This window comes from Rattus norvegicus, chromosome 16, assembly GCF_036323735.1.
Source record: "Rattus norvegicus strain BN/NHsdMcwi chromosome 16, GRCr8, whole genome shotgun sequence".
Lineage (NCBI taxonomy): Eukaryota > Metazoa > Chordata > Mammalia > Rodentia > Muridae > Rattus > Rattus norvegicus.
The window spans coordinates 44663344-44691018 of record NC_086034.1 but is presented as its reverse complement, the minus strand read 5'-3'; the positions used below and the strand labels follow the sequence as shown (position 1 = coordinate 44691018).

The 27675-nt window shown below is 35.9% G+C and overlaps 1 pseudogene; it reads right to left on the bottom strand.

Moving 5' to 3' along the window:
• Nucleotides 1-626: 626 nt before the first annotated feature.
• LOC102549910 (uncharacterized) lies at nucleotides 627-27029 on the bottom strand (annotated as a pseudogene).
• Between the last annotated feature and the right edge of the window lie 646 nt (nucleotides 27030-27675).

Genomic DNA, 27675 nt, shown 5'->3' with positions numbered 1-27675 from the left:
TCTAGATGAGGTATAGCAATAAACAGAAAACATTCATTACTTCCTCATTAGTTGAAGAATTTTGAGAAAATTACACATGTATCTCATAAACTATTTAATGATTATTTTTGTACTTGGTATAAAATGTGAGTCAAGTTCCTGTGGATTAAACATAATACCCAGTCCAACACATTATGTTAAATTCTGAAACTAACTTTTGATTTATTCAATTAATCCACAACAAGCTTCCTAACCTTGATTAGAGTCACATGGGGAAATTCTGAAATTATTTACTCCATGGACCCAGAAGGAGGAGGAGGAGAAAAAGGATAAGGAGTAAGGGGAGGAGGAGGAGGAGAAAAAGGAGAACAAGGAAAAGGAGGAGAAGGAGGAGAAGGAGAAGGAGAAGAAGAAAAGAGAACTGTATCAGAAATACATTTTACTTAAATGAGTCTTGATTAATGTTTCATTTGTATTTCACAAAGCTTATTTAATTTATCTTTCAGGAGGAATAGACTATCACAATCTTACTTTATATCTTCCATGTCATAGAAGTCTTTATTCTCATTGCCTTAAGTATTTTATAACATTTCTTCTCTAGTAAAATATATCTTCCTCTCCTTCTTCAACAAAGAGACAAAAGCATGAAATAAAAATATAAATCTTATTTTCTTTATTTTATTATTTATATTCCAAATGTTCTCCCCCTTCCCGGTACTCCCACCAAGAGTTCTTCACCCCATCACCCCTTCCCTTTGCCTCTGAGAGGGTGCTCCCTCACCCATCCACCCACTTCATCCCTACCTCACCTTCTGCACCCTCCTTCCCTAGGGCATCAAATCTCTACAGGATTAGGCACTTCTTCTCCCACTAAGGTCAGAGAGGGCAGTCCTCTACTATATATATGCCAGAGCCATGGACCAACCCATGGATGCTATTTGCTTGGTGGCTTAGTCTCTTAGAGCTCCCAAGAGTCTGGTTAGTTGATTCTGTTGGTCTTCTTATGGGGTTGACATCCTCTTTAGTTCCTTCAATACTTCTTCCAACTTTTCCATAATAGTCTCTGATTTCAGTCTAGTGATTGGCTATAAGTATTTGCATCTGCCTTATGCATCTGCTGATAGAGCCTCTCAGATGACAACCATGTGAGGTTCCTGTATACAAGCACAACATGGCATCAACAATAGTGGCAGAGCTTGGAGTCCATCCATGGAATGGTCCCCAAATTAGGCCGGTCGCTGGATGCCTTTTCCTTCAATCTCTTCTCCAAATATACAAGTCTGACGTTTGTAAAAAAAAATCACATGTAATTATTTCACAACAAAATCTTAAGTTATGGAGATAAACTAAGCAAACAATAAAATTATAAGCTCTAATTTTAAAATAGGCATAATTTTAACATAAACCAAAATTGCTTAAAGACAGCATAAAAATACAAGGTTCCAATTATGTGTTACATGTTGGTTATAAAATTTTGAGGTAATTTTTAGTTGCTTCATTTTAAAAGAAAATCCCTGAGGTTTATATATTTATAGCAAAAACACTGATAATTTCATAACTTGGTCTTTAGTATGTATGCTTCCTTAGTTTTTTTTATTTAAAAAATTTAAAGCATATCATAGTCTTTCATGTAAAAACTATGAAAATAATTTTCTTTTTGTGAGTCTCTACATTAGTTAAAATAGGTATGATGACATAACTTTAACCCCATGCTACATAGTATCAATATATAAATCCTGTCTTCCTATACTCATCTACCAATAACGCTTTTTCTTAAGTGATATTTAATGCTATATAAAATGTAACATTCTAATTAATTATTGTTAGCAATTGTTTGATAAATATAAGATTATATTCTGACCATTATAAATATTTTTAAATGCACTATCATTTTTTAAATGTGCCTTTTTGGATAGTACACTACCCTTTGTCTGACAACTACCCACAAAATTTTTTGGTTGTCCTTAAAACTTCTCATGCCTTTCCTTTATCTTCTTGAACACAGAAGAACTGTGTTTCACATCTTCTAACTGGAAATTACCCAAATTTTTGTGGAAAAATCTGACTCATAGCATGTGTTAATAGATGTCTTATAACTGTTGGGTGTCTGGATCATAAAATATTTACACTTAATATGCACAGAAGTTTTATTGCTATTATCATTTTTAGTCATTTCTTTCCAGTCACAGTATATCATGTCTTTAAAGTTCTTATCAATTCAGTTAATAATATAAAAACATCTAAACAAAGGACAGTATTTAATGAATTGATTCTGCCTAGTCATCTCTACATCACTGTCCCTAATAAAACTTTAGGATAGATTAGACATATTGACTGGAATCTGAACTATCCTTCTCATCTTGGCCTGATGCATCATTAGGACAAATACTATAAATGGGCATAAAGAAACTTTATCTTTAAAAAGTATTCACTAATTTGTAGTCCTTAAATGGAACCAGGGACTCACATTTACTAGGCAAATGTTCTTCCCTTGAGTCATAGTCCAACCCCAGGAATACGAAAGTTTAAGATAAGAATATGCAATTGAAAATTTATTTGTGTGTCAGAGGTCACAACTATGGGCTAGCAAACATAAATGGCTCTCTGAGGCTTAATTGAAGGTTCAGTGTCTTTGCTGCAAAATGGCTTTGTGCATTCTATATAAGTCAAAGCAAGATATGCAGCTTCCATATTATGTTAGGTTCTGGAGCAAAACCAAATAACACACACATATGTATGTACCTCACTACTGAACTATACTCCCAATACTCCCACTCACATGGCCTTTTGTTTTCTAAACTTCCTCTTTTTTAAAAGGACTACAGGTTTTAACTTTTAGATTGATTTTTCTCGTGAGATAGTACATATCAAGAAAATCTATTGTACAGCCAGGGACTTGATATATATATATCAAGTAAATATACACATTAATCTTATATGTAGAGTAAAAGTGAATTTCTTGTTTCCATTTGAAAAAGGGGTAAATTGTTATATCTAGATGCCATGGCATGTCTGCATTAATTTGATTATGACTCATGAATATATATGGAGCTATACAGCATTAGTATTGTCATAGAGATTAGAAAGTTATCACTTCAAGTCTTGCTACCAGTTATGATAAAGGAAATTTCATTGGCTCACAGGCACCCCCACTGACACTGTGCTTTATATGATAGCCTTTCTAGCAGAAAGGAAGAATTGATTAGTTGTGTCAAAAACACTTAACTAGTAAAACTTTAAATATTTACCATGTAGCTTTTAAGAAATCATATGCTGGGACCATTGAGGTTATTTGGTTGGTAAAGGATCTGCTCCCAAGACTAATGACCTGAGTTCAATCCCTAGGACCTACACGGTAGAAGGATAAAACTACTCCAACAATTGTCCTGACTTCCACATGTGTTTTCTGGCACTTGTTTGCATACACACGAGCGTGCATGTGCACACACACACATACACACACACACACACACACACACACACACACACACAGAAAGAGAGTGAGACAGAAGAGAGAAAGTGGAAAAATATTTTTAAAATGCTGGTTCATTCTAATAACTTCTAGTAGTGAAAATTGCAGCCATCTTAAGTGAAAAACACTTGAAATAACCATTAAATGGTGATTAACTATTTCTTTAGGAAATATCTACAGTGCATTTGCAAATGACCATTAAACCCTATGTTTTTAATTCTATGTAACCACTGTATGATTTTTCATCCACGTTATTGTGCCTCCTTGCTAATTCTTTTTTCCTAGCCATGCAATGACATTTGTATTCTGATAAGTGGTATTAGTTACAGAAAAAGTAAGTGTACATTAATGAATAATAAAGCTTTGTGGGAGAAAGAACAGATGTTATTACTTTATTTAGAGTAGTTGAAAGAATATACATGTTTCCAAGTTTTAAAAGTCATTAATGAAGTTTAACTGGAACACTTGGTCTAATGTAGAAAAATTATTACATTAGAAACTTTAGATTAGATGCAGTGTGATAAAAGAATTGACCAAGTGAGAAACCATATCACAAATGCTTTTGAGATGCAATAATACTAAATATTCATTCACTGTCAAATAAAGGGCCATGTATTTTACTGCATGTAAAAGTTGGTCATATAACTGACAAGTACCGGAATTAAAAGAGACTTTTGTGTGGTCCCAAGGAGAGGGAGGGAAGGAGAAGGAAAGAGCTTGGAGCTGATTCATTTAGTCCCTGACACTATGTCGCTATTAGAAGGGATTTATTTCTAAAAGTATTTCATTTGCTGTGATTTCAGTTGTAATACATCACCTTTTTTTTCACTTGTCCCCATAAACATATTTTCTTTTCCTTTGGGAAATATGTCAGAAAGATTACCTTATTACAAGTGTAAAAGTAGGTTCAGATTATATGTAGCAGTACAAGTACTTAGAGTTATCACTTTGAAGCTTAAAAAATTAAAACACAAGCAAGAAAACAGATAAAGGACAAACAATTTAGCACAACAAATTTCCTCCTCTTAGGTTGGATATAAATCACTTTGATTTTTTGATACAGCTCACACTTGTCATACCTAGAAACTGAATTCAGCTTAGAATCGGTTTATTGCATTTTCAGTCTACTCTCATGAACTTGACATATTGATAACCCTTCAGCAAAAGCCTTTTCAGAAGGAAAATCCACCATTATATCTTGACCAGAAACTCGATTATTTGATATGTTGTCATATGAGTACACTTTGGGGACTTGAATCTCTAGATTGGTGTCATACAGATAAAGTCTTTGTATAGATCTGTTCTCTGAAGGGCTTTATTTCATAAAAATAGAGTTTTACTTTCTCTCCCTGACTCAACGTTAGAAATAAATCAACTGAGAGAAGTTGAAAGGATTTTTCAGAATTTCTCAGAATGTTCTTACAATGCTTCAAAATATCAATTAATACATTTGTATCCCTTTAAGAAATGATTAATGTTGATAACTCGCATTATTACACTATATATAATATATGTGTGTGTGTGTTTAGATATCTACCTATCCAGTCTCTTGTCACTACCTTGTGTTTAATTATTCAAACATTGATTTATGTGAAGCATTTTATATTTTCTCAACATTTTGTAAAATAAAATATACTGCTTATGTGTCAAAATAAGTGTGATCAATGCAGAATAAAATGTTACTTTGTAATAACTAAGACTTAATATCCATAAACACATGGATAACTGCATATCTTAGTAACATACATTATATAAGTCTCTGAACTCAGTGCTGAAAACCTGTCAAGCTATATTCCACCTTTCAAGTGCGTATTAACTTCAAAAATCAAGTCCACAATCTTCTCCTTCATTTTCCTTTTAGACACTGCATGAGCATGAGAAATAAGACTTCTGTTTCATCCCATATGATGGGATCTTAAAAAACCACAATTCCAACCAAAAGGGCAGTAAAGAACAATCATTAATGGTAGCTGTTTTCATGGAGATAATTATGGAACCAGATTGTCAAGTCCCAGCTTGTGGATAAGCCATAATCATATTTTGTTTAACTGTCACAACATTTTAGAAACTGGACAATTTCATGAAGTACATCTAACTTTGCTTGAAGATAAAAATTAATCTGCCCACATGGATTCACCATACCATATTGGAAAAAGTGGTTGGCTCATGAGAAATAGAGCAGTAAGAACCATATCTTACATGTGTGAAATTGTGTGTGTCATTGATCTGCATCACCTGTAGGTGTTACAGCCTGAGGCTCCTTCCTTCAGGAACACATGTTGGAGTAACCTCTCCAACCCGAATGGGCCTGCACAAAGAAAACACAACTCAATTAATATGAATACAAGCTGGCGCCTAAATTGGGCAGCTCCACCACTACACTGTCCCATTCCCAGCTCTCAACTCCCTCATCACTTGCACCTTTTCTCTGCCAGGTCTCCAGCTCCTCCATCTCCAAGGACTCTCCTCTCCTCCCTTTCTTTCCACCTCTCCTCCCTTCCAACTTCCCTTCCCCCTGCCCAAATCACAGGTGCTTGCCTTTATTTTACAAATTAAATGGGAGTTTCTGATAAGGTCACCTGAGTACTTCTCTAGGCAGCCATCCTTGGGGCAGAGGAATTAGAATCAAAATAGAGAGAACTCCAGGACAAACCACAGCACACACATCTTTTAGTTTGTCCACTTTCCTCACATTTTCTTCCATAGGCTTAGTGGGACTCACAATTCAATATTTAACTACACAGTTAACTGTTTGCTAGATTCTTCCTAATCATTTTTATGATTGGGAAACTTGAGCATCATGTAATATTAAGGGATAAAAATAGAAAACTCTTATTTTCTTATGAAAGAACAGAAATACCACCAAAGGTTGACTTTGGATATACTCTCAGGCTATCTCTGAAGAATGAATTGAGCAAGCAAATTGTTCACCAATGTTTCAAAATGGGACAACACATAGACTATTATTATATAAAACTATGAAGCAAGATATATCTTAAATCCTAAATTCTTAGCTCCTTAAAAACAAAGAATTTAAATTATAGTTAATAATGCATTACAATAGTCATTTAAACTATAATTTATTTCTGTGGGCGCTTTTTAATTTTGGTTTTGTTTGAGTTTGTATAGTGTTAAAACTAGTAAGTGTTTTAAGATAACAAAATTCTCACAATAAATATTGGCATTATATAAAGTAATTCCTAACATAGCCCTCTTCACTTTGTATATTTCTTAAAATTATTATTAAATAATCTGGAACAGAGCTGAAAATTACTTAAATTACATAAAATTAAAGAGATCTGATGAAATTGTCTCTACTCTCCTTGACATAGAATATCTTTTCTTCTAAGACAGACATGTTAAATATATTAGAATATTGATTTTTCTATGTCTGTTAGTTTAACATGTTAGGCTTCTTAGGGAAGGATAAATGAGTTATATCATTGTTTTCTTTTTATTTAGTCTCTCATACAATGCATTCAAACCATCGCTTCCTCTCCTTCCAGTTGGCCTGTCACCTCCCCACTCTCCAAATTTACTCCTCCCTTGGACACCAATCCAGTCACAAAACATTTGACCCACAACTTGTCCTGCCAGCAAGAAGTGCTGCAGCAACAATGGTTCAGAGACTTTGGGATCAACCAACTAAATGAGTGGTCTTACTTGAGGCCCAAACCAGGAGCCCATGCTTTGCACTGCCTGGAAGGAATTTGGATGGCCCAGAGACTTGGGGGTAGAAACCAATGTAACTGACAAACTATATTGCTAATAAAGTTTTTAAATAACAGAAAAGGCAGAAATGTTTCCAAATATATTTTATAAAACCAATACAACCTTTATACTAAAGCTGAATAAAGTCAGAAAAGTAAAGGATAGACCTGTTTTTCTTATACACCTGAACATAAAGCTCATCAAGATATTTGCAAACCCAGTCAACTATAGAAAAAAGATCATATCACAATAAACAAGATTTAATGCTAGGGATACAAGCAAGATTCAACATACATAGGTAAAAACATGTAATTCAGCCAGAGACTGCAAGTCAGAAATTACATAATCGTCTTAGAACATACAGGAAAGATTTTTGATCAAATTCCATTCCCAAAGTAACTGGGAATACAATGAAATTGCTGCAATAAAGTCTATCTGTAAGAAATTTACAGCTAACATACAAAGTGGGGGGGAAATGGAATAGTCTCCTTTAAAATCAGAAACAAGGGTATCCACTCTTTGCTTCCATGTTTAATATCATTATTTAAGTACTTGAACCTTACCCAGAATGCCAGATAAGAGAATAAAAACAAAGGTATGCACATAGGAAAAGAAATTTAATTTTTTAAAAAAATTTTATACAATAGGATCCTATAGTAAAAAGAATTTCAAGACTGCCAGAAACTTCTTAGATCTAATAAATGCCTTCAGAAAATAACAGGACATAAAATAAATATACAAAAATCATTTATGTACAAATATGGACAGCAATAATTATGGAAAGCAATCTTGCTCACAAAAGCCTCACAAACAGGTGAAAAAGTATCTAAGAATAAGTCTAACAAAGGATGTTGAAGATCTTTAAATAAAAATTTTGAAATATTTAATAAAGAAATTGAAAAAGATCCTGACAGAAAGACCTCTCATACACATTAATCAGCAGAAGTAGAATTATGAAAATGGATATATTGCTGAATGGGATCTACATGTTGAATGTGATCCCTACCAGAACACCAGTTGCATTCTGCACAGGACTAGAAATCGATCTTAAAGTCCACGTGGAAGCACAAACATTTCTCAATAACGATGACAACCCTGAGCAGAGAAAGCAATGCTACTGGTATCACAGTATTTTATTTTAAATTATACCTCAAAGCCATAATGGAAATAGTCTTTTGACACAGCAGACAAGTGTGATGATGTAATGAAACACAGGATCCAAGAAAAGTACACAACTAAAATTGTATGGTTTTGACAAAAGTTGCAAAGATATACATTGGAGAAGAGAGATTCTTCTACAAATGCTTCTGGGAAAAAATGAAAACCCATATGTAGAAAAATAAAGCTAATCCCTCTCAGCCCATATGTAAGCCATTCGAAATGTATCCAATACTTTATTGGAAGACACAGAGCTTTGTAAGTTCAACATCGATGATTTGTGAGCATACATGTGCATTCCTGAAGGACACACCAACAACTCAAGGACTGAGAGGACTGGAAAAATGGGTGTGTGAAATTAGAAACCTTTCTATTGTAAAGGAAATGATCCACAGAGAGAACTACCTACAGATTGAATAAAATCTTTGCCAGCTAAATATCTGGCAAAGGAATAAAATCCAAAGTACATAAAAACCAATGATCCAATCAATAAAGAAGCAAATTAAATGATCAGTTTCAAAATGAAGAGGCACATGAAAACAAATGTTAAACATCCTCAGTCATGAAGAAAACACCACTACAGCACCTAGTCTGAGGAGTTACTATAGGAAAAGAAGTGACAACATACTCTGTGAGGATGAGGCTAAAAATGAACTCTTATTCACTGCTCACTGAAGTGTAATTAGTCCACCCACTGCAATCTAAAACAGAATACCATATGACCTAGTTATAGATACCGATCCTCTCTCTCAAATTTTGTTCAGAAAATCCTTCTCTAGTACTATACCTAAAAGTTTTCTCATGTTTTCCTGTAGCAATTTGAATATTGCTGGTTTTATATCAAGGCAATTGGTCTATATCAATCAATTACAACACTCCTGAGAATATACCAGATGGAATCAAAGAACACTACTGTTTCCTACATATCCATGTTTATCACAGCATGATACACAGTAGATGAATTGTAGGACTATCCTTGTGTTCATCAACAGAAAAAAAATAAAGAAAATACTAAATATACAGGAGAGATTTTCTAGTCATAAATAAGAATGAAATAAAGGCATTTATAAAAATGGGAAGAGTTAATCATATTAAGATATTTAAACTAGTCTCAACTCAGCTAGCCAAACATTGTATGTTTATTCTCAGATATGGAACATAGATTTGTGTGTGTGCACACCTGTGTGCCTGTATTGTGTGTGTGTGTGTGTGTGTGTGTGTGTGTGTGTGTGTGTGTGTGTCCTGTATTCCAGAGTGACCTGCATATCATGGCTTCAACCTCTCCACATTAAGATCAAAGGTGTGAGCTACCAACTTCAGTATACAATTTTATTGGGAACCATTTATTGCACATAGTGATGGGTTTCATACTGGCATTTTATTTCAGTACAACATGCACTTTGACCATATTCACCAATCACTCTCTCATTTTCTCACCTTGGTAGTGTCACCTTTCCTCAATTATGGCATTATGGGAAATGTTATTACGTGTATTTGTACTTTGAGTATGCCTTAGTTGAGGTTTCTATTGCTGTGATGAAGCTTCACAATCAAAAGCAACTTGGAGAGATTCAGATTTGCTTTGGTTTGTAACTCTCAAGAACCAGTCCACCACTGATGGAAGTCAGGGCTGCAGCTCAAGGCAGGAACTCGGAGGCAGGAGTTGTTGCAGTAGCCATGGAGGGGTACTTGCTGACTCATCTCTTTCTCAGCCTGTCTTCTTACAGAATCCAGGACCCAGGATGGCACAGGAACAATAAACTGCACCCACACATGTTGATTATCAATCAAGAAAAGGCCTTACAGACTTACCTATAGGCCAGTCTTTACCTATAGGAGTCATTTTCTTGATTAAGATTCCTTCTCCCAAGATGCCCCTCACTTGTGTCAAGTTGACATAAAAATTACTTAGTATAGGGTATAGGTTTGTGAGCATGCAAATGCCATGGCCATGTGTGAGGGTCAAAGGATAACAAAGAAATGCAAAATAGGAGGAATTTTAAATTAAACATGTTGACATAAGTTTCCTGATATTTCTTATTTATGTTTTCAAACTCCTCCTCTGAACAAATTAAAAAGAATAACCAACCCAGTTATAACCAGTGCAATATCATTCACATTTACACAATGATTTAAGATATATTTCTCTTCGTTGTTGCTGCTGTTGTTTGGGTTGGTCTTTTTCTTTTTCAAAGAGTGGGGGTCAGGGGAGACTCACTGTGTAACTCACACATACCTAAAACTAGTGACTCAACCAAGCTGGAATAATTTATTTCAATTGAAATAAAGAGCAGGACTTCTCAATATTCTTTACAAAATTTTTCAACAATTCTAATTATTACTCAAAAACGTTCCAGAAAATACTAAAACCACTTTCAGTACAATTACCAAGAGATGTGTTGCTTGGTGTAGTAGTAAATGCCTGTCATCCCAGCACTTGGGAGGATAAGGAAAGAAAATCAGATCTGAATGCCAATGAAGACTGCCTGTGGAAGCTACCTAGCAAGAGCTTGGAGAGTTAGATGAGTCTGAGACAGAAAGGAAGAACCTATGTTGATCCATCTACAACACAATTTCTGTGTCAAAGGATCAGGGACTGTTGAAAAAGAGGATGTGGAAAGAACCACAGAAATGCTGTGACACTGTATCTCCTGGAAATATCAGACATGCTACACTCATAAAGTCTCATCATGGCTGCTTAGAGGAGACCAGAACATAGACAAAATCAGTAGATATGATAGGGGAAATCTCCTGAGGTCTCAGTCCTAGACAAAGAACTACAGGCAGCTAAGGAAGGCGGAGAGATGAAGAAAATAGTCTTGCTACCTTTTTGTGTAATAACAACTAAAAACTGAGGCCAGAGACCATGAATTTGAGATACAACAAAAGAAGGAGTGAACGAGAGGGGTTGGAGGGAGGAAAGGGAAATGGAGAGTGATGTAGATATAGTTTACTTTCAAAAAATAAAAAAAACCTGCTAGAATAGGTATTACCTTCTCTTGCCTTCTCCAACTTTTGCTGATCCCCTTTCTATTCACAATTGTGTGTGTGTGTGTGTGTGTGTGAGAGAGAGAGAGAGAGAGAGAGAGAGAGAGAGAGAGAGAGAGAGAGGAGACAGAGACAGAGATTGAGATTTTCAATCTCACAATATAGAAACGCAAAGCAGCATCAGTACCATGATGAATTACACAAAGGCCTTCTTATGGAGATAGTAGAGTGATTGCTCAATTTGACTCATTACCTGAATATTTGAAACAAGAAAAAAAACACTACTTAAATATCAGGAAGGTATCCAATAAATGTAAGTATTTACTTTGTACCCATTGAACATGTTTGCCACTCAGATTAGTCTAATGTTTATTTGTGGGAAGAGATATTCTTGAGTCAGGCTCTAGTCCTGATCCCCAGGTTGACTTTGATCCATCTCAGCCTTCTGAGGGCTGTAGTTCTGTCATGCACCAACCTTCCCCATTCATTTCCAATGTTCCTCTTACGAGGACATTAGCTATGAACAAAGTATAGGAATTGTGGTTAACACAGAGAAACTTGTATAGTTTAAAAAAAAACGGTACTTCAGAAGGAAGTTTGCTTTGATATTGATAATATAATGGCTATTTGGAACCTGAGGGCATGCTCAAATACTACCAAGCACAGGGATAACAACTGAGATACATTATGATTAAGGGAAAATATTAGCTAACAACATCATGTTTAAATTATCCCAAAGTGGGGTTGGGGATTAAGCTCAGTGGTAGAGCGCTTGCCTATCGAGTGCAAGGCCCTGGGTTCGGTCCCCAGCTCTGAAGAAAAGAAAAGAAAAAAAAATTATCCCAAAGCTATGCAATTCAACACAATATATAAATGAAACAGAAGCAGTACAATAAACAGATTTTTCAATAGGATTGGTTTTTATGGAAATGAGAATTTTCTTCTGTTTATGATTCCTTATTGCTGGCTTTCTCTTTCTTTCACTTTCAATCTCAATGCACTTAGCAAAACTTATGCCCTCCTCACACCTTTTATTAGAATAACCTAACTACTGCCACGTGATTGAAAAGAAATGCAAGGCAAAACAATCTCTCCATGAAATTCCTGAACTCTAACCTTTAAGGGTCATAGAGAGCAGCAGTTTGTTGCCTTGGAAAGTGACCTCTGCCTTTCTCTTTTCTAAACAAACATTCAGATGCTATCTGTATATTGGCTCTAAAGACCTCATTGCTAACCCATAGAGATCAATGGTATCCCATTATATTATACTTTATCTTTTTGTGAATGGAGATTCTATAAGAGTTTTCCTTAAAATTTAATAGTAACTGTATCAAGATATGATGTCTATTGTTTTCCTCAGGTAGCTATTTTCGAAACAAAAGTTGCAAAAAAACTTTTCAGTACTTGTAGTTGAGTGGATATTTTCGGCTATCTTAAAACTTGTAGAAGACTTTCTGTGTGTTCAATAGTTCATACAGAAACAATGTTAAACAACATCTTACAAAGTCAATGTATTTAAGTTGCGTAAGATGAAAGGGGCAACTCAAGAATTTTCCATTTGTCCTTATGAGGTTTAGTGACTTAATCAAAATCGAATGATTTCTTGGTCCCAGTGGGAAGTCTACAGCGAAGTCTACAAGCAGGTTAATAAAACATGTTTACTTCCATCTGTAGTGCAAAACAAATCCCCACCAAGGTGCTTGCTGGTGTCTGCATTGACTTTCTCCCAAAGGTCGATTTAAGGATCTCAGAACGGCCCTAACTGTAAAAGTCCATCTGTCTGTATAAATTAGACTGACAGTTTCCTGTGCACCAGGAACACATTTCTAATCTTAGGATGGCATCAAGTCACATTCCAAATTAATGTTACCCTGAAAAACTAAAGGAAGATTCAGTACCTAAATGTTTAGGACATGATATTAAACTTACTGTATAATTTTAATATATTGTGTTTCTAGTAGATTGTTTCCCCTGTTGACCACTGTAAATCTGTTTCCTATTTAGCCAGAATGAATTGCACCCAGCCTTCAATTAAACCAATGAGTTATATTATCACTTTGTATACAAGGTCTCATAATTGGCACTTGCCTTAATTATGTGTGTGCAAATAAAATTAGTATAAATTATATATTCAGTTTGGCATCCTGTTGTAATAAATACTTGGATATAATAAAGATGTGCTAATATAATTTGTATTTATTTTGTAAAACATGTGCCTCTGTGTATGAGTGCACATGTATATACACACCTATCTATATTGAACTGAATTAAAGTTGTAAACAAAGAAACAGAAACATAAGGTTTTCCCCAGAAGCAGTTGCCAAATGTTGCTGCCCCCTTCCCCGCTATTCCTTTCTCACCAATGAGGCACTAAGTAAACAAAACTACTCAACTGTCACATTTGTTAGAAGTTTATTGTGACAAAACCCTGCTTTGCTGGGGCCTGAATCAGAATCAGTGACTCCTGTCTATGCAAACCTATGTTGGTGAGAAAAAAATCTGAAGGCAGAACAGTTTGAAAATTCGTGGTGTTTAGACTTAGCAACTTGACTAAACACAATCTAACTAGAAAATAGCACTATTTTAAGCAGTGAGTTCTATTAAACATCTCATTTTTTGGCAAAAGTTAAACAAGCATTACACTACCGCACAAATAAGGATTAAAGCACACCTTGAACGTGTGTGTTTAGAAGCAGTAACCTGATTTCACCACAGTGTTCCCATCTAGCTTAGTAGTCTGCTTTTAAATGAGTAAATGCAGTGTTTTTCATTTGGGTTTCTGGTCTCCTTCATCAGCAAAAGTATTCTCTAGATATTGTAATTTCATTTTTGTCCTCAAAGAATTTATATACCATTGTTGAGAATGGTTTTCAAAAATGTTTCCTTGTCAAAATACTTTTTCTTTTTATCTTGAGACTCTTTTAGGAATTATAGCTTTTGAGGAGGCAAACAGAGATTTTAAGATTAGGTATAAGAAACATGTTAGTTTTTTGTTTGGTTGGTTTTTTTGTTGTTGTTTGTTTGTTTTTCCAAACTATCCCAAACAAAATTACTTTTTGATAAAGGTGTTTTCAATAATACAGATGACACAATAATCCATCATTTGCAGTTATGAAAGCCAATGCTTACATTTATAAGTAATTATAACATAAGGCTTAATTAATTTCAGATCCTTGATGGCAGGCTTCTCAGGGGCATCCTAGTGCTTCTCAGTTGGTAAAATAATGGGTATCACTGGGACTAGTGTTCTGGGAATTGAACAATACCCTGACAGTAGCCTAATTACAACACTGATTTGAGTGAGGATCAGCCACAGTGGTTGAAGAAATTATAGATTATTTTCAGACATCATTTTGAATCTCCCTCTGCTTTTGAAGAAATGACTTACATATAAAATTTTCACATGCAAGAAGGAAAGACAGGAAAAAGAAGGAAAGAAGAGATGTAGAAAACAAGTGCAAAGCATCCACAGCATTGTCCTCAAGTCTCTATGTATTTATAAGTACACCGAGTTCATGGAAGGCTACAAAAGATCAGCAGCGAATAAGAGATTTGTAATTGGTATCCTGAACAATAAAATAAATGAAAAGGAAGGATATTGACACTTTTTACAGAAATTTAAAAAGAGCATTACAGTTATTTCGCATAATATTATGTAAATTTCTACTGATCTCACAAACATCACAATTTTCAACATTTGTTTGAATTCAACTAAAAATATTTGTGCTGGTTACATTTTTCCAGACCTTTTCTTTCAGATGGGAAGATTCCTGTTGTTTGCTTTGAAAGGCATCAGTTCATCTTGAAAAGAAAGAAATTGCAGAATATAGCACCTTCCAACATGGTGGTAGAAACTGGGTTTAAAGGGAGCACCGGAAGTGATCTGGGAAAGATACAGCATCTAAAGATGCTAAGTGATGGTTTGAATGAGAATGCCCTTCATAGGCTCCTATACTTGATTGCGTGGTACATAATTAGTAGAACTGTTTGAGAAAGATTAGGAATTGTAGCCCTGTTGACTGAGGGGTGGCTTGGTTGTAGGAATGATACTGAGGATGGGCTTTGACATATCAAAAGCCCATTCCAGGTCCAGTGGTTCCCCATAGCAGATCAGGACATAAAGCTCCCAGCTACTGCTCCAACACTGTGGTTGCCTGCTTCCCACTATGATAGTCATGGTCTAATCCTCTAAAACTACAACTAAGCCTCCAATTAAAACCTTGTTTTTCATAAAAGTTGCCTTGGTCATGCTGACTCTTCCATAGAATAGTACATAGTCCACATGGTCTGACATGTCTCTCACTTCCACATCCACTTTCTCACCTCCTCCCACCAATGCCATCTTATAGGAAGTCTCTCCAGGGAGTAACACACTTAGTTAGGTCAGAGCCTGCATGACATAATTGCATCTGGAAGTGTCCTCATAGACAAAGTCATGCAGAAACTTGCTTTGTTAATCCCCTAGAATCTCTTAAATTCAACAAAGTTGACAAGATTAATAAGCACAGATCAGATGTTATTCCATGTCTGTTATCTAAGGGGTGATAAGAATTTTTCTAGACTTGTTCTAGGGTTCTTCTCCATTAAATTATCATGACAAATCCCATTATTATATATAATTAATGTATACTAATATCTTAATTAGGCTTACTATTGCTGTGACAAAACACCTTAACCAAAGAAACTTGGTGAGAGTAGGGTTTTTTTCAGGTTAAGCTGCCACATCCTAGTTCACCTTCAGAGGAAGTCAGGACAAGAACTCAAGAGGGGAAGGGACCTGGATGCAGAAGCTGATGAAGAAGTTACAAAGAAGTGCTGCTTGCAGGGCTGCTTCCCATGGCTTGCTCAGTCTACTTTCTTATAGAACTCGGGATCACTGCCCAGGAATGGCATCACATACAATGGGCTGGTTTCTCCTCCAATCACTAATTAAGAAAATGCACTACTGGCTTCCCTACAGCCCTATCTTATGGAGGTATATCATCAATTAAGGCTGCCACCCCTCTGTTGACTCTAGCTTGTGTCAAGTTGACATAACATTAGTCAATAAACTAATACTCTTATTTAATTAATAAGTAAAACTGTTTGAATGTTAAAATGTACTCTAATTTCAGACAAAAGAGATGCCATCATTTTCTCTGTGTGGGTATAAAGTAGTTATTCTCTGTTTCTAATTACTAAATAACATAGACTATACATTTTAATGAAATGTTTGTTTGACTTTTAATTCTAGAAATGCCAGGCTGAGAAACCACATCTGGTGTCATCATCTTACTAGTAGTGTCTAGATGACACAGTTTTGGCAAACCATAGGGCCTATATACTTGTATGTTTTTCTTCTGGTCATCTTCTCTTTGCTTGTAAAGAAACAAGTATTCATCATGATGTCACATCCCGGGGCATTAATTATGTCCAGATTATGCCCTAATCATGTCCAGAATGTACTAGCTCTGAATAACGTAATTAGATTAATTTTCCATTATTTTCATAGTTCAAAGTGGGGATTAACTCTCAAAGCAAGAAGCCTTAGAAACAAGCACTCAAACCACACCCAAGCTATAGCTAAGCGAATGAACAGAATGGTGTAGTTTCAACATGATTTTAGCTCTATCATCCCTCATTTTTCTGTTGTTCTGGAATAGTCCTGCTCCAGGCATTGCCAGCTGGGGTGTCTAGCTTGAAGTAATAGAATCTTATTTTGACTCAAAAGCAGGAAAATTTAATATTCTCATTGACATTCTGTGTTAGAAAGCAGAGATAAGCCTTCGAAAAAGAAGTGATGCCCAAGAAGACAGATGTTAATATATTCCCCAAAATTGAAGACTGAGATCTGGCCACAATTTGAGTTTAGTAATTTGTTGATTGAGCTCAGTTAGGTTAAGCATAGAAAATGGCATACAGTGGCCAGAGCACCCTTTCTGCTGTTAGTTAACTGCAACACATTTGACAAGTGTTTGGGAGAAGCATATGAAGGCAGAATATCCAGAAAATCCTCAGTTCCTCTTTCTCCAGTCTCCTCAGTATTTTTCTATTTTTATTCCTCAGAATAACCTGCAACATAATAAAAGTTCTAAATGTGCTTTGCAGACTTCATCAATCCTGTGGCTGTTAAAAAGCTCAAGGCAAATTCATAATCGGAGTTTTATAATCAAATTATAGTCAACCCTGTGCTTACTCCCTGCCCAATTTTCCCCTTTTATTTAGCTTTCTAATTTTTCCCCATTTTAAGTGTCATTGGGTTTGATGAATGGTTACAAGCCACCCCCCACCTCTTTCTCACTGCCTTCTCTCTCCTTTTTCCCCTTCTCTCTCCTCTCTCTTCTCTCTTTCTTCTTTCTCTTCTCTCTCCTTTTTCTCCTCTCCTCTCCCCTCTCTCAAGAGATACACAATATAAAGGTTAGTGAACACGCATACTCTAAAATAGGCTACAGACAAGAGCAGTAAACAACCAGACTGCAGAGGAGATATGAAAATAGACAACAGGGATCCTATGCTGAAGGCATTCCTAATCACAGTCCCTTCTTCTTGCCCTTGCTATCATGGAAGCCAGGATTGTACAAGGGAAAGTAGATGTTTAGAGGTGAAGGAGTATGAGTCACTAATACTGAGAAAGATTAGGAGAGAAATGTCTATTAATATCACTAAAGGCTGTAAGCCGGTGGCTCATATAATTCAAGAGTTTTCTCTCTTTCTGTCTGTGTGTATACACAATAAATTTGCTTTGACTATTTATAAATACATATCATATGTTATAACAACATATTGCATATGCTGTTACATATTATATACAGTATGAAAAGTCCATGGAGAGAGCAAAAGATGGTCATCATGCTTTGTTAAAAAAAAATCTGCCACAAGCCTGCCTTGAAATCTGATTTCATATCTAATCTTGATTAGGTGGCACATATGTCATAAATAATTTATATACCTCTCCAAAGCATTTGGCTCTTAAATTAATTATGTGCCTTATGGCTTTGAATTAGACACATTCAAAAATATTCTTTCACCCTACGGCCCAGATTTCTGTATGAGTTGTTAAAAGAACCTAATACAGGAAAATTAAAACTTTATGAAATAATATGCCTGTAGAAGAGTCACTGGGAGTAGGCATTATATCTCAGTATTACTATTAGGTTTCAGATATTATAGACAAGGCGACCATATTGTAGGAAATCACTCAAAAATGCAATTTTTAGAAATACAGCCTGCATGGAATACTCTAAAAATTTGAATGCAAGTAAACAAATGCCACAGTTAAAATAATTAAATCTCAACTGTTATTTGTGTTAACAGTATATATCCTATTGCTTTGTAAGTCAAGATTGGGAGGAATGATTTTAGAGGCTCCTTCATTTCATCCAAGTTATTTGAGAAGTAGTGTTATATGAAACAGCATGAGAAACCAGAGAATTCAATGTCATTTTAATAATCATTTTAAAACCAGTTACTGTAATATTGTATTTTTTTCCTTATGTCACATTTGGACAAATTTTTGGCTCTAACTTCATGATTTCATGAATGAATGAAATTATTTGTTAAATACTTTAGGAAATATATACCAGAAAGTCACAATTTTATATTGGAAATTATATAGCCAATATCTTCTTTATTGGTAAAGACAATTATATCTTCAGTACATAATTCAGTACCATAATTAATGAAACTTAGGTTAAGTAACACCTAATTGTCAACTTCTCTCTGCCAATTGTTCTGTAGATAAATTTTTAGTGAACTCCAATATGTTTTATTTGAAATACTAAAAAAATAAGAGAACTATAGCTTGCATGGCTATTTTCATAGGATCTTAAATGCATGGAGAATGGTAAGTACAATGCTCTTACAAATTTATTTTCTCCGATCAATTTATAATTGATATGAAAGTGAAAGGGCAAGTCCATTTCATGTTGAGCACTGAGAGTCAAAACTCTTTAAATGATTTAAACTAAAGTGGGAAAACAGCAAACTTCAGGAATTGATGGAGAAGTATGATAATTAATTAGCTTTTCTGTTACCCCGGACTTGATGCATTGCTGACAGTTTTCTCTGTAACATATACATGTGGATGCATTTCTCCAAATGTAAAGAGAGTCAACATATAGAGACCATAGAGACTGAATGGGAGGAGGGCCTATAAGGTTTACACCACACCTTACCTTGCCTGATGGTCTTCTCCGCACATACAGACCGCTAATGGAATTTCAATTATTATAGTATGCATGGGGGTTGGTCACTGATAATATACAATTAAACTATTTTAAAAGTCATTGTATGAAATTTTATATCTCGTATAATGGTGGATTTTATGATGAAAGTGCACATTTAAGAATAAAACAGCTGTGAAGCACATACTAGAGTAGCTAAATGTTTTCATTGGGATTCTGAGAGTTAATTCAGGTAAGACAATCCAATTTTAATGTAAATGGAGTAGCACCTCTGCAAAGCAGAATTTTAAGAACCAATGAAAGAACTGATCCTTTTTTTTAACCTCATAAGTAATTTCCATTGTGCCCCCCTTATTTTTACAATTTAGCTTTATTTTCTGAGTGTGTCAATCAAAGTTTATGAGGAAGATGTTTTAATCGGTTTTATAAGTAAAAGGAGATTAACCAAGGGACAAGCTGGCTCCTATTCTATTATTATTAATCAGATGAAGAATCCTCTTACACAAAAGAAGAACTTGGGGTAATCACAGTAAAATTAGGCTCTTTCACATATCGCATACAATTTACTTTCTCTTAGAAACGGAATCCAAATAGCTTTTACTCCAAGGAATTTAACTAAACACAATCATTTATTTTCCTCATACATCTTTCGTCAGGTACATCCCTTGGATATGAAGTGGTGTATCTTGTGACCCTGTGGGTGAAGGTCTTCTAGAAGTCATTATAAGAGACATTCCATTCTCCCAGCATTTTAGATTATTTTAAGGCAATTCAACATCATAAAATGGAAAAGCTTAGACTGAGAAACCATGAGTCAGAGAGTATACTATAACTTTCCCTTCACATTTGTTAGTCAAACTAACTTCTTTGTGAAAATATTTCTCACTCTCTCCTTCAACAAATGAAGCCAAAAAATGGAGAAGCCCCAGCTCACACATTAGAATGTAGCAGGGAAAAAGAGCAATATGTTATTGCTTTATCACCCCTAACAGAAAGTACTATGCCCTGTTTGTGTTTATTTTGGCATGAAACAGCACTCTGGCTTCATTTTGAAAGTTGGTAATTGGAGAATTTGTGTTGGCTTCAGGCCAGACATAAGCTGAGTGTGAAATGCAGTAGCTAGAACTCTGTATACTTTCATCTTTAGAAACTTTGCTAATCCCATAACAAATAGTTATCACTGAAAATGTACTCTCTGTCAGTATGCTTCAGAACCAAAGAAAGCATTTAGATGTATAAAGTGCTAACAAGATGTCACACAGCAAAGTTTAAAAGTAAGGGTGAATATGTTTAGGGCTGACCATTTGGTACCAAATAACCAATTGGTGTGGTTTACCTTAAGGAAGACTATTTCTCCCGCTCTGGGCAGTCCTTAGCTTCCTTAGTTCTTTGTGTAGGGTTGAAATAATCTAAAAAAGAAAAGAAATAATTGAAAAAGTAAAGCAAGTATGCAGATAAATTCTGCTGGACAGTTCCTTCATTGGCTTGTGGGCTGTTTGTATTATAGGATCTATTAAGCCTTGATTAGTAATTTTATAATCAAAACATTTTTAAAATGTCTTCCAGAGAAATTAACAGATACAATTTTTGTCCATCACCTTTCTGCTCTTACACCTGAGATATGAAAAAACCTCAGATTAAAAAAAAAATCTGAGCTCATAATATTGGAGGTACCATCCATATTTTGGTTGACCATGCAGTTTTGGGTGCTATGTAAAGGTAATATACAGTAACATCATTAATGATGAATCAAAACCATTCACTTAACTACTAGCAACAAAATAGGGGGCAGAAGAAGATTAGAGTTCCACCACCTCCTTCGAAAGTACCCTCCGGAGCTACCTGATGGATCCCACCAGACCCTACTACTAAAGTGTTTCACTTTGAATACATTGGCTTTTGGAAAATCCTAAAGATCTCAGAAGAATGAGGTATAATATGATAAAAAATTGTATCTATACAAAATTATTATTTAAAATGAAATATTTAAGTTTCAAAACTAATGCATTAGTTTCTACACGAAAGACTTTGTTCTCTTAGTTAATTTTTTTGTTTGATATTCAGAGATGAAAATTTACAATATATTGACAGTCGGTGTTCTCTTAATGACCTCAAGGTCCTTAAAACTAAATGTATGTAACTTCACATATCTATGACATTCCATTCCAAAATTTTCATTGTATTGGAATACCAATGACCAAAGGAAACTCAGTTCTATCACAAACTCCACTCTGACCAACTCTTGTTTCTGATGCCATTGAGAATGTGGTCTGATGAACAGCCCTGTAATTATGCTCAGGTGAAGTAGATGGAAGAGAAACCTTGCTATTCCCAAAGAATTTTTCAATTGTTTGTTGGATTAGTTCCAGTGATATGGATGAAAAGAGACAATGAAATGAATATATGCATATATAATATGTATATAATATATATATATTATGAAGGAACTTATAAGATTGGCTTATATGATAGGTGCTAGAAGTCCAACAGTGCCCAGGTACATACCTTAGAGCCAGAGAGCTTGGTAGCTTCCTAGCCTACCAAGCCACGGGCCTCAACAACTTGAGGTTGAAGGCCTGGAAAATTCTGGGAGTATCATTCCTGTGCAGTCCATATTGGGGGACTAAAAATCTGGGTTTTGATATCAGTGAAATATGACAGCATCAGTAACAGCAGACATGGTCAGTAGAAAGGAGGGAAGCAAATCTGGTATTTTCCAGGGCCCTCTTCATATAAAACTGCCTTTAGAAGGTGCTTCTCACTCTAGGGGCAGTTCTTGTACTTCCTGAAAACACCCACACATCATTCCCAAAGACATATCTTCTACTTAGCTCCAGATCCAATCATGTTGATCATCAGGATGAGCCATCATATCCGTCACCTGTAATATTTACAAAAGTCCATGTTACAAAAGTGATTTAAAACAAAAGAAAAACTTTGATCTTCATCTTTATTTAACAAAATAGTTCTGCTCTATTAATAGTCTTTTCTCAATTCTAGTTTTATTTTTATCATCCATTAATCCACGCAACAAAATGTCTTAGAACTCTTTTAAATGGTAGCCATAGTAACAAACTCTTTACCCTACAAACTTTGTAAGCTAAGCACAGGACACAAACCAGAAAAATGAACTTTTGTAAATTAGAAGAGTTTCGTGCTTGTGTAAGTTTTGAACAGCAAGTTGTCACACTCTTAATTTTTTAAAATGATATCCCATACTATTTATTATTCAATTGCATGTGAGTATTTCTCAGAACATTGTACATGTATTTACCTTGACGAATATTTAAGGTTTATTACTCTTTATGGTTTGAATGTGGAATGCTCACCAGATGCTGGGATTATTATTTGGGAAGGCTCTGAAGACATTTAGAGAGTGTGGTCTAGGAGAATATGATATGTTACTGAGGGATAAGCCATTGTGGATACTGTGTCCCTGGCCCCCTTTTTGTCTCTGTCTGTTTTCATTCTACTGTGAAGTGAACAACTTTCATCCATACAGTCCTACTGCTATACAATCATCTAGGCAGCAGCCATGTCACCATGGGCTGAACCTCCTCAAACTGAGAGAAATACAATACACTATATCACTTTTCTTGAGTATTTGACTAGAAAGGTAACGGGAACAGTGCAAATAAGCAAAGTTACGTTCTGAGAATTGTTGTGCATATCTTCTGATTTCTGCACACACACACCCCATATTTTTCTTATTCTTGTGGGTTGTTAAACAATACATGTGAGTCCCACATGATAACTATTTGCTGAAAAAGTAAAGCCTAACAGCTATAAAAGGAACCAAGGACGATAAAGTGGGGATGGAGGCAAAAAAAAACAAAAAACAAAAAACAAAAAACAAAAAACAAAAAACAAAAACAAAAAAACAACAAAAAAAACCAAAAAACAAAAAACAGAAAAGGAAATGGTCTACAGCAGGCAGGGTATGAGTGGAGATCCGATAAGGATAGAACAGATACCAGAAACAGAAGAGGAAGGAAAATTTCCTATTAAAAATTCTATAGTAATATCTAATACCTTGCATACTCATTTTTACAATAAAGATAAATGCAGTAGTTTTATGCACTTGGTAGTGGTGAGCGAGAATTCTTGTCCTTGCTACTGATAGTCTTTGAATGCTTAACAGTGTAGAAGGTCCTTCCTGTAGTTTTCTTTCGTCTTCCATCCTACCTAACAGCTACATTGTGTGTTTCTTGCTGTTCTGAGTATCTATTTTGTGTTGGACACTTTTCATAGTGTTCACAAGTATTTTGGTTCTTTTCTTTTCTATTTTTTTTCGTGAAACAAGGTCTCTACATAGCCCTGGCTGTCCTGGTACTTACTATACAGACCAGGCTGACCTCAAACTAACTGAGATCCACCTATCTCTGCCTCTCAAGTGTTGGACTTAAATCTGCACACCACCATACTCACTGAACGATTTCCTTATATATTCCAGACATTTTTCCTGTTCACTAGTTCACTATTTTATTAATGATACATTTAACAAAGCATGACCCAATGGTTCCCTTTTATACAGAGTGTTTTGATGTCCTAAAAAATCTGCTCTATTAAATGTAATATCCTATGTCATCTTAAAGTCCTATAGTTTAATATTTCTCCTTCATAATTGCTTTCAGAACAAAAGAGCAAGCTTTTTATTTTTGTACATGGCCATTCAGTTCACCAACTAGTGTTCAAAAGCTGTTTCTCTTTAATGCAATCTTTATAAATGTGTTTCTGAGTTCTTTGAGTCTTCTGCTTTTTGTTTGATAATCTTGCTCCTAAAGTCAATTTATTATGACTATGTAAGTTTATATTCATTATATTTGGGAGAATGTCCTCACTGTCTACTCTTTAGATCTTCATTGTTTTTCATTTTTCTTTTCATTTATGTGTGTGAATGAATGAAATACAAATAAACTATAAAATCAGCCTGTGAGATTATAATTTTGTAATTTTAGTTGACATTACATTAAATTTACAATGCCAAACTTTCTCATGACTGCTTAGGTTTTTCATTTGTTATCTGCTGATATGCTTTGTATAGTTGAGAAACAACACTAATTTCCTGTGCCATATCTCAAACATATGGCATGCTGGAAGAAAAGAACAAAACTGAAAAATCTGTGTCTTAGCTTAATCCCCAATTAAATGAAAATTCCAAGTTTAAATTCCAGATGTAGAGCTCAGCAAGAATTCCCTCAAATCAAAATGAATTGTTACATAAATCTAAAATCTAAACATCATGTTTAAAATGTTACTTAACACCTCAGTGTCTGACATTGATTAATGATGTACTCCCCTAGGGGCCATCTTATTTTAAGGTAGAGTTCTTCCATGAAATGAGAATTATATTCTCTTATAAAGAAATTCTAATATTACAGGAAAAGAAAGTCTATTACCTTTTTGTTTTATTAAAGCTACAGGGGAATACCTAAAAACAGATTATCTTGCTAGCATTTAACATTGCTATGTGATATAAAAAAGTATTTCCTTACAATTTGTGCTTGTATTTTAAGTCTTCTGGATTTTGTACACGTGTGTGTGTGTGTGTGTGTGTGTGTGTGTGTGTGTGTGGCCTTACCATATATAAGTTGATGCACTACAGCAACAAACAGAAAATAAAATAAAGGCACAAAACAATTTTAAATCTCTCTGTCTCTCTGTCTCTGTCTCTGTCTGTCTCTGTCTGTCTCTGTCTCTTTGTCTCTCTGTCTCTGTCTCTGTCTCTGTCTCTGTCTCTCTCTCTGTCTCTCTCTCTCTCTCTCTCTCTCTCTCTCTGTGTGTGTTCCACTCTCATTCCCTCCCTCCCCACCTTACTTTCTTACCTCCCCTCTGTCACAGACACATACACCACATGAACACACACACACACACACACACACACACACACACACACACACACACAGGTTATTCATAAGTCATGCTCTCTTAAAGATGTACTTCATTCACAATATCCCAGCTGTTACCCAGGGAGCTTTTACTTCACTCTTCCTCAGGTTTCCTGGCATTCCCTCTCTTGTCCTTGTAGTTTCCTTAAATCTGCTCATTCTTCCCATTGGAATCATTTCACAGGACTTCTCATCTCACCAGGAACATTTGTTTTCCTTGGATTTTTTTACCCCAGCATCTGCTACACTCTTTGCTTAGGAACGAAATGGAGTTGGAAGGACTATTCAAAGTAACAGCACTCGAAATGCTTAAGTATTGCCCGAGCCCTTCCTCACTGGTGGATGTTTTCTCTCCCAACTCTCATTCCTCACACCGATAGCACTGAAGCTCTCTCTTCCATCTATCCATACTGGCTAGTATGCTTTATTAACTGTGATGGTTAATATTGAATTCATCTTGGCTAGATAGAAAACACACAGAGGAGATTAGTGAAACTCACCACATGTGTCTATGGGAGATGTTCCCAGAAATCATTAACTATAGAGGTAAAAAACATCTTTCTTTTCTTTGCCTCTTTTTTTTTGACTTACAAACTTTATTAGACTGGGAAGAGGGGGACAAGAAGCTCTTGTCTCCTCGTTCACTACTGTTTACCATTGCCGTTGATGGGACCGTTGACATGGTCAGGGGAGGAGAGAAAGGCCTTGATCTTGGGCCGGGCACTGAGGCGAGCCACATAGGCAGAGAGCAGGGGGAAGTTGTCCAGGCAGCCAGGGGCCAGCACTTGGTGGACCAACAGCAGGTCCAGCAAGTTGTAATCAGCAAAGGAAATCTGGTCACCCACGATGAAAGCTTTGCTTCCCTGGCTCTGGGACAGCAGGGTCTCAAAAGGCTTCAGATGCCCAGGCAGGGCCTTCACATAGTCATCCTTACCATTCTCATAGTTAGTGTAGATGAGCGTGACATATTTGCAGCAAAGGTTCTCCACCCCATCATCCACCATATCCACCAGGGCAGCCTCCCTCTGGTCTTTCCTATTAAAGCCCTAAAGAGCAGCCCAGGTGCCTCAAGATGGCATTAGACTGGTAAAGGGTGAGGTCTCCATCCTCAAACTTGGGGAGCTGCCCATATAGACAAGTGGGATTGAGCGAGCCTTGAAGGCAGACATCTATGGTAACCACCTCCTCCTTCTAGTTCTGGCCCTGGTCAGTCAGCAGCATGGGCATGGCCTCACAGCGCCCTCGAACTGGGAAGTAGACAATGGTGTATGGCAGCATAGCTGCTGCATACACAGAGATGTGGACTAAAAGCTGCGTAGACGGTGAGATATCTCAGATGCAGACGAGAATCGGTAAGAAACATCCTTAAGTGTCTGGCTCTATCCTGCAGGTTGGGAACCTGAGTAGATTAGAGGGAATGAGAGACAAAGATTCTAAGGACAGTGGTTTTGCTTCCTGGCTATCATACAGTAAGCTACCTCTACCTTAAACACTATGCTGTTTTGCCAAAATATTGCAGCCAGTGGACGATGGGTTTAAATCTCTGAAGCCACAAACCAGAATAATTCTTTTCCTTCTTAGTTATTTTTCTGAGGTATTTGTCATAGTGATGAAAACAAACCTAACATATTGTCTAAGTTAGGTTTCCATTGCTGTGAGAAGATACCATAAAGGAAATTTAATTGATGCTGGCTTACCGTTTCAGAGTTTCACTCCATTATCATCATGGTGTCAAGCATGGCAGTGTCCAGGCAGAAATGGTGCTGGAGAAGAAGCTGTGAGTTCAACATCTTGATCTGAACACAGCAGGAGACTGTTCACACTGAGCATAGCTTGAGAATATATGAAACGTCAAGGCCCTCCCCCAACAGTGACACACTTATCCAACAAAGCTGTATCTGCTCCAACAAAGCCACACTTCCTAATAGTGCTACTGTCTGTGGGCCATTCAAACACATGAGTCTATGGAGGGCCATACCTTTTTAAAACACCCACAGATGCTCTGTGGTCCTTCTGTACAGTCTCAGGTGGAGATACATTTAATAAACTTGTTTATAAGTTGTAATTTTTAAATATTGATTTGATTCTGTGCTTTGACACTTCCATACATGTATAGGATATACTTTGATTAAGTCATTCTCCCCACTCTCTCTTGCAAGCATCTCTTTTGATAGTAACCTTCTCCTATTCCCACCAGTCCCTTTGTGAGAGTCATTACTTTTGCTTATATCCCATGACCCATTCACTTCAACCAGGACCATCTGTGTGAACACTGGAGGTCTATCTACTGGGGAACAATCTATTGCAGGTCACCAGT